The following is an 8476-nucleotide window of genomic DNA, read 5'->3' as shown; positions in this document are numbered from 1 at the left end:
GTTGCCAGGTGTGGGAGGGATGGGCTGGGAGTTTGGGGTTAGCAGATGCAAACTATTATATATAGAATGGATGGACAACAAGGTCCTACTGTATAGCACAGGGAGCAATAATCAATATCCTGTGATAAACCATAAGGGAAAAGAATACAAAAAAGAATGTCTATGTGTGTATAACTGATCACTTTGCTATACGGCAGAAATTAACACAACATTGTAAATCAACAATACTTCAATTTTTAAAAAAGGGGTGCAAATGCCAGATACAGTTTGGGATGGGGAGCTCAAAGAGGGTGAGGAAGTTCTAGTCTGAGGACTTATGCTTTTTCTCTGAAGTAAAAAGCAAGGTAGTAGAAATGTAAGATTTGAGTTTAAATTCCTTTGGTGAAAATTAAAGTGAGCACCCGAGTCAAATCCCTAAACAAATGTTACCCACCTACGCACTCTGCTAAACCTTCCTCAGAAAACCATTCTTGGTCCACTTGAGTACACGGAGCAGTGGGTGATAGACCTAACTACTACCCTAGACTATGGCAGTAATTGTTCTAACTAGGGAAATTGTCCTGTAATTGTCTATAATCACATTTAATATTCAACATACATTAGTACTATTCTTTCATTGCACAGAGCTCTTCCCTGAGTTACAATGTTCTTGAATTCCAAGGTGAATTTTCTGAACTCACCATGGATTTTGATGTCAAAATTTTGAACCTGGTTCTGTCACTTATTACCATCATTTAAGTTACTTGCCCTTCTGGGCCTTAGTTAGTTAGAGCTGTGATGACTAAGGGAAACTGTGTACTAGCGCAGCACCTGACACAAAATATCGATTCCCTTCCTACCTCCCTACCTTTCTTAGATCAGCGCTTAACAGAGCACCAAAGATATAATAAATACTCAGTAGATAGCTCCTGTTCACCGTGATGGTAGTGATTAGGGCCAGATTAAGAGATGAACCTGTATGGCAGTAGTTCAGAGTGGCACATGATAAAGAGTGCAAAAACTTCTCTAGGCACTAAATTGCCGCAGAAATATGATATGGAAAAACTCTTGTTTTTTGGCCGTGCCGTGAGGCTTGTGGGATCTTTGTTCCCTGACCAGGGATTGAACCAAAATTTGCTTCCTCTGCCTCTCCCCATCCACTCCCACCCATCCACGCAGGATTATGAATCTCTAAAAATAGACCGAGAATTTTTTTGAATACAGTTTTTTTTTTTTTTGGTCGCACCACGTGGCTTGGGAGATCTTAGTTCCCTGATCAAGGATTGAACCCCTGCCGTGGAAGTGCCGAGCCCTAACCACCGGACCGCCAGGGACTTCCCTAGACAAATATTTTTAATATGCCAAATTATATTATTTGCTCCCCCAACCAAGTCCATAAATCTTAATCCAATTCGGATGGTATTGATGATGGTGATGACTTGAGCTATTACCCCTTTTGTACTGGGGTCCTGGATTTCCTATCTTAGACAAGTGAAGTCTGTTTATTTTTTTAATTCTACAGGATGTCAAAGTCATTTGTAGAGTGACCAGAGCAAAGTCAAGTTTACGCCCATTCTAAAAGATTTGGGCTCCCTAAGCTGAAGTTTCCTCTCCTGTAATGCAGCCCACTGCATGTGCGGGTGTGACCTCACCCTTCTCCCATTGCCCTGTGGCTACGAGGGCTCTGGGAAGCAGTGCAAGAAAATGCTGGTATTCTGCCTGCTGCTGTTACTGTGAGTCATAAAATCTTCCGTCTCGGACTTGGACTTTTGTGTGGTCTGTCAGCATCCATGAAACTGTGGTAGGCTGACTTGTTAGCTTGCAGGAAGAGTAAACTCCCAAGCTCTTTATAGGTCTTGACAACCCACACTAAACAATCTGTAACAGGATAAATTAACGGTTTTGAGTGAGCAAAGCAGAAGCTCCGAGAAGCGGGAATGTAATTGTCATTGAGAATGGCAGGAAGACTATTTCAAAATGGTGGGAAAGTGCAGCCGGTATCGATGTATATGTCTTTCATTCTGACCTAAAGATGTTTCATGCCTTGTTAAACTTTCTTGATAAAGTTTTGAATCTAACTTCTAGGATATGAGAACTACCAATTTAGACCTGGCAATATGAATCCCCACTTCAAGTTCTAAGAGGCAAGAATATGGAACTAGTATCATTGGCTGTTAATATCAAGATGACAAGCTGTTTTGTGGAATGAAAAAGCTTCATGCAAAGATATATATTTTTCTGGGTGGACAAGAGCCTACTGTATAGCACAGGGAACTAAATTCAATGTCCTGCGATAAACCATAATGGAAAAGAATATAAAAAAGTATGTATATATGTATAACTGAGTCACTTTGCTGTACAGCAGAAAGCAACACAACATTGTAAATCAACTATACTTCAATTAAAAAAAGATACAGAAATTTTTCACCCATCTATTCTTTGAAAAACCTAGGGGATATCATGTACGTATGAAATATTTCTTATAGGTAATACTGAAGTTGCTCACTGTATAAATCAGGATGTTTTCTCTTTTAAAAAAGTGTTTGGGGCTTCCCTGGTGGCGCAGTGGTTAAGAATCCACCTGCCAATGCAGGGAACACGGGTTTGAGCCCTGGGCCAGGAAGATCCCACATGCCGCGGAGCAACTAAGCCTGTGCACCACAGCTACTGAGCCTGCGCTCTAGAGCCCATGAGCCACAACTACTGAGCCCGCGTGCTGCAACTACTGAGCCCACGCACCTAGAGCCCGTGCTCTGCAACAAGAGAAGCCACCGCAGTGAGAAGCCCGCGCACCGCATCGAAGAATAGCCCCTGCTCACCGCAACTAGAGAAAACCCACGCGCAGCAACGAAGACCCAACACAGCCAAAAATAATAAAATAAATGAAATAAATAAATAAATGGAAAAAAGTGTTCAAGGCACTCTCATAAATTTCTGGTAGAAATGCAAACATGTACAGTCTTTTGGGGAGTGGAATTTGGCAGTATCTAACAAAACTATACATTTATTAACTTTTTGACACAGCAATCTTACTTCTAGGAATTTATCCTAAAATCATACCTTCAATTCCAGTCCTAGGTATATACCCATGAAATCCATTTTAAAAGATTTTTTTTTTGGCCGTGCCACTCAGCTTGTGGGATCTAGCTCCCTGACCAGGGATTGAACCCACACCATGGCAGTGACAGCACCAAGTCCTAACCACTGGACCACCGGGGAATTCCGGATGATGGATTTTAAGTATCCATATTTAAAATCTATTTAGGGAATTCCCCGGCGGTCCAGTGGTTAGGAATCCATGTTCTCACTGCCGTGGCCTGGGCTCCATCCCTGATGGGGGAACTAAGGTCCCACAAGCTGAGTGGCACAGCCAAAAATAAATAAATAAAATAAAATCCGTAATCAACTCTGCTCTTCCTATAGGATCCTGGATATGCCTCCAACTTCCATGAGATGGTAGTGTCCATTCCTTCTCTGCGAAGTGAGGGATCTGGACTAGATGATAGCTCCCATTTATTGAAAGTCAACTGTGTCCCAGACACTCTGCTTCCTGTTGTATGTGTATCGTTTCCAACCCTTCTCTGCAAGGTATTTATTACACCCTGATTTTATAGGTGAGGATTTTGAGGTGCCAAGAGGTTTAGCAAGCACACAGTCCTCCAGCCAGTAAGAACCCAAGTCTCCCTGACTGTAAACCCTGTGGTCTTCCTAACACATTAAGTTCCTTCCAGAAGACGCAAAGGATCTAAGTCCTTCTACAACTCTAGATTCTGTGATTCTTTGTTAAGAAGCAAGAAGGTGAGAATTGACATATCTGCTAAGGTGCTAATAATTCATGACCTAAATGTTCATTCCCTTTTTCTATTGGAATTAAACAACAGCTGGTATCACATTCCCTTACCCTACAGTCATTTTCAGCTCAACCTCTTTTTTATGTTCCTTGGTGTTAGTTAATGGTACTTTTCGGTTTGTGAGCAGGTATCTTTCTGCTCCTGCAAAGCCCTGCTCTTGTTTCATTTATTTGTTTATTCCCTTTTAGCCCCATTTCGTACTCCCTGGTTCATCCCTGCATGGACAATTATTCTCGTGTGTTTTCTATGTGTCCCTCATTTTGTAGGTTCTTTGTGAAATAAGTTGTTTTTTTGAATGTGTATGTATTTGTAATTTACATAAATAACTATGTGCTGGCTGGTGTCTTTTTTTTTTTTTTTTCCGGTACGCGGGCCTCTCACTGCTGTGGCCTCTCCCATTGAGGAGCACAGGCTCCGGACACGCAGGCTCAGCGGCCATGGCTCACGGGCCCAGCCGCTCCGCGGCATGTGCCTGGCTGGTGTCTTTGACTCTCAAATCCATTTCTTGTTCTTTCCGTGCTCTGCTTGGTATCACAGGGCAGCGCAGGGTGGTGTGACGTGGGGAGGTAGGGGTGGACTGACATCTGCAAGCAGCATTGCCAGGTTCCCTGGTCAGCCTCTGGCCGAGGTTAGCTAGTGGGGGGCACGGCAGGAGCTCTGAGGATGGGCGAAGGGAGAATAGGGTGCACGCTCCTCTGTCTCTCTTTTTTAGGATCTCCTGCAGCAGCTGTGTTTCCCCATAGCTCCAGCTCCCCCTGCCACGAGTCCAGCTTCTGCCCAATGACCTCAGCCCCTGGACTCAGGTCACATCATTTCATCCCCTTGTCCCTCCAACCCTGGATGGTGGTGATGACTTCCTGCTGTTGTGAACACCTAGGCTGCCTCACCTGTCCCTTGGTGGTTTCTCAAATATTTCATCACCTGTGTAACCAATTCCCCATATTAAATTCCCTGTCTGTTTTAAAATGCTTAAAATGTTTTCTGCTTTCCTGGTTAAATCCCCAGCTAATATATTTGGTTTTCCCCTTTTTTTGTGCAACACCATATTTTAAGGTCTGTGTCTGTTCTTAGTTGCATATGTAGCTCTCTAACTGCTGAATAGTGAACTACCGTGTATCCACCACATTTTATTTATCCGTGTCCTCCGTAAAAAGTGTCTCCAACTCCTGCCCCCCGCCCCACGGCACTTTGATGAACATTCTCATACATATGTTCCTTCGTGGATCTTTTCTGAGAATTATTCTGCAGTATATACACTGGAATGGGATGGCTGGGTCATAAAGTAAACACATGTTTAACTTGACTAAGTTCTACCAGGTTGGTCAACAAAAGTTACTCTTTCCTCGTATCCCCAACACTTGGCATCATCCAACTTTCCCATTTTTGCCTTATTTAATTTCATAATAATACTACTATTAGATAACAGCACTAACTAGCATTTGTTGAGTGCTTTACTATATGCCATCCACTTTACATAGTTTCATCATTTGGTCTTTATCTCACTTCTGTGAGTAGGTGTCAGATGAATGAACAAAGGATCAGAGAGGTTAAGCAACTTGTCCAAGGTCACAGAGCTGAGAAGTTGCGGAGCTGGATTACAAATCCAGGCAGATCGGTTCCAGAGCTCATGACTCTGACTGTTACAGCATATTGATCTTAGATAGGTGGTGATGTCCCATTTTATAGTTGAAGAAACTGAGACTGGAGAGAGGAAATAAATTACACAATGAAGTTCACATGGCTGGGAAGAGTTAGAGATTATTTTGACCTTGGGTCTGACCCAAAGCCAGTGCTCTTGACTTCACACAGAGCTGCCTAATAGATTCTACGTCCGGGAGAACAGAGAACCAACTCAGCGAGCTTGTGACTACGCATGGGGCTTCTGAATTCTCTGGATCATGCTGACAGATAATAGGGTTATCAAAATGACCTACAGAAATAAAATTGCACTAAATTTAATTACTTAGGAGGTGAAACGGTTGAGGTTAGCATCCCCATTAGAATAAGAGTTTTAGGAATTTGGGCATCTAAAACCTGAGATGCTAGAATTTGCCAATTACCAATCTTCATTTCCCAATGAAAAGACCACGAGAAACCAAAGCCACAATGAGATGCCTCTTCACACCCACCAGAATGGCTAGAATTTTTAAAAAGGAAAATAACAAGCGTTGGTGAGGGTCTGGAGAAGTTAGAACCTTTGTGTGTTGTTAGTTAGAATGTAAAATGGCTCAGCCCCTGTGGAAAAGTCTGGCCGTTTGTCAAAATCTCAAACATAGAGTTACCATCTGGCCCAGCACTTCTACTCCTAGGTTTATACCCAAGAGAAATGAAAACCCATACTCACACAAACACTTGTCCACTCCTGTTCATAGCAGCATTTATCATAAGAGCCATAAAGTGGAAACCACCCAAATACCCACCAGCTGATGACTGAATACCTAACATGTGGTATAGTCATACAATAGAATATTAGTTGGCAATAAAAAGAAATAAAATACTGACTCATGTTACATCTGTATGAACCTTGAAAACATGATGTTAACTGAAAGAAGCCAGTCACAAAGGATGACATACTGCATGATTCCATTTATAAGAAATGTCCAGAATAGGTGAATGTAGAGACAGGAAGTAGGTTAGCGGTTGCCAAGGGCTGGAGGGTGTGGGACAGTTGAGGGGCGATGGCTGATGGGTACAGGATTTCCTTCTGGGGTAATGGAAATGTTCAGAAATTGATTGTGTGATGGACGCACAATTCTTAAATATGCTGAAAGCCATCTAATTATACACTATATGATATATGAATTATATTTCAGGAAGGCTGTTTAAAAAAAGGCTATGAGATGGTGACTTTACAGAAATGGGAGTTGGGAATAGACTAGGATGACATGATCCTCTTTTTTTTTTTAAAGTAACATTTTAATTACTTTGACACACAATTATATACACTTCAGCTCATACCAGAAGAAATTTGTATTTCTCAGGGACAGATTTTTTACTCACGGGTGTGTATTTTCTGGGTTCTATGGGATGGGGCTTCCAATTCCCTTTTCCTTTTTATTTATATTTATAGACATATAAGAGTTGTTATAATAAAAGCCTATGATATAGGTGAGGATGGAAATAGTAGATAGAATTTCCCCACCTTTGTGAGGTAAAAAAAATTCAAAAGAAGATGTAAGATCCAGACTGAATTTGAATAATCATTTTAGTGCAGCAGCTTTCAGAGATCTTAGGCTGAGGAGCCCTTTACACTCTTAAAAATTAAGGACCCCGAAGAGCTCTTGTTTAGGTGAATTATATCTATTGATATGTACTGTATTACAAATTAAATTGAAAAAAGTTTTGAATATATACTTATTCAACCAATTACATGTCAATGTCTTTTATTTTATTTTATATTGTAAAGTTTTTATTTTTATTTATTTGGCTGCGACAGGTCCCAGTTGTGGCACACGGGCTCTTCATTGCAGGCTTCCCTCTAGTTGTGGCACGTGGGCTCTAGAGTGCAGGCTCAGTAGTTACGGCACTCGGGCTTAATTGTCCCGCAGCACGTGGGATCTTAGTTCCCCGACCAGGGATGGAACCCACATTCCCTGCATTGGAAGGCGGATTCTTCACCACTGGACCACCAGGGAAGTCCCTCAATGTATTTCATTAAAAAAAAACTATTTTCTGAAATAAAAAATTAGTGAGAGGAGTAGCATCGGTCCACATTTTGCAAACTCTCTGTGACAGAATCTCATACCTGCTTCTGAATTCAATCTGTTGTGATGTGAGCACAGTGCAAATGTCAGCACCACGGAAAAGGAAAATGGCATCTTAGTTCTTTTGTGAAACAGTTTGGATCTCGTGAACCCCTGAAAGGTCTTGGGGTTCCCTGGGGCTCTTAGATCATACTGTGGGAACCGGGGGTTTAGTGCTCACTAAATTCCTGATAGCAGCTCCTTTGACTAGGTTCCACATTTCATTTTAATAGGATCATCATTTAATAATTACATCTCAAAATATGTGCACAGATGCCCAGGTATATGTACAAAGATTAAGTAATGAAGCTTCTGCCTCAAAACTAAACATTTACTTTCTCTCTGTGAAAATATGGAAACCATTTTGATCATGGAGGAGGAATGGCTAGCAGAAAAAGAAAATCCTGCTGAATGACCTGATGGTTTGCAGTCAACTACTCCACATGTAGAGCACACTGCATTTCTACTCAACTTTGGACATGCTTTCTAGTAGAAGCCCAGAGGCTAGAACCAATGGTTTTCAGTCCTTGTGTGACAGATTGAAAATACAGCAGGAAAGAAGCAGATTTCAGTCCGGGCTAGTTCAGATGTTAGTAATATAGGAGAAAACAGCGGAAACCCTTGTTCCGGTAATTCTTGGGACAAGACAACAGGGTTTAAATGAATCCGTATCCCTGTAACACGCGATATGCCACGTCCAGACCCTGGGTACTAAGCAAAGTGAACTTTGAATACAGGAATATGGAAAATGGTCTTATAAAGTCACTGAGAATGAGCTATATCAAATTCATCATATGAATAAGAAAATAAGGGAGTACACTTTGTTCTAAAAAAAACATATTAAAAGAGAGATGACCTGGTACTTTCTATCCAAAACGTATACACCTGTTGGGGAAATACACA

Source organism: Orcinus orca, chromosome 9 (assembly GCF_937001465.1).
Source record: "Orcinus orca chromosome 9, mOrcOrc1.1, whole genome shotgun sequence".
Classification (NCBI taxonomy): domain Eukaryota; kingdom Metazoa; phylum Chordata; class Mammalia; order Artiodactyla; family Delphinidae; genus Orcinus; species Orcinus orca.
Note: the sequence above shows the minus strand (reverse complement) of the source record.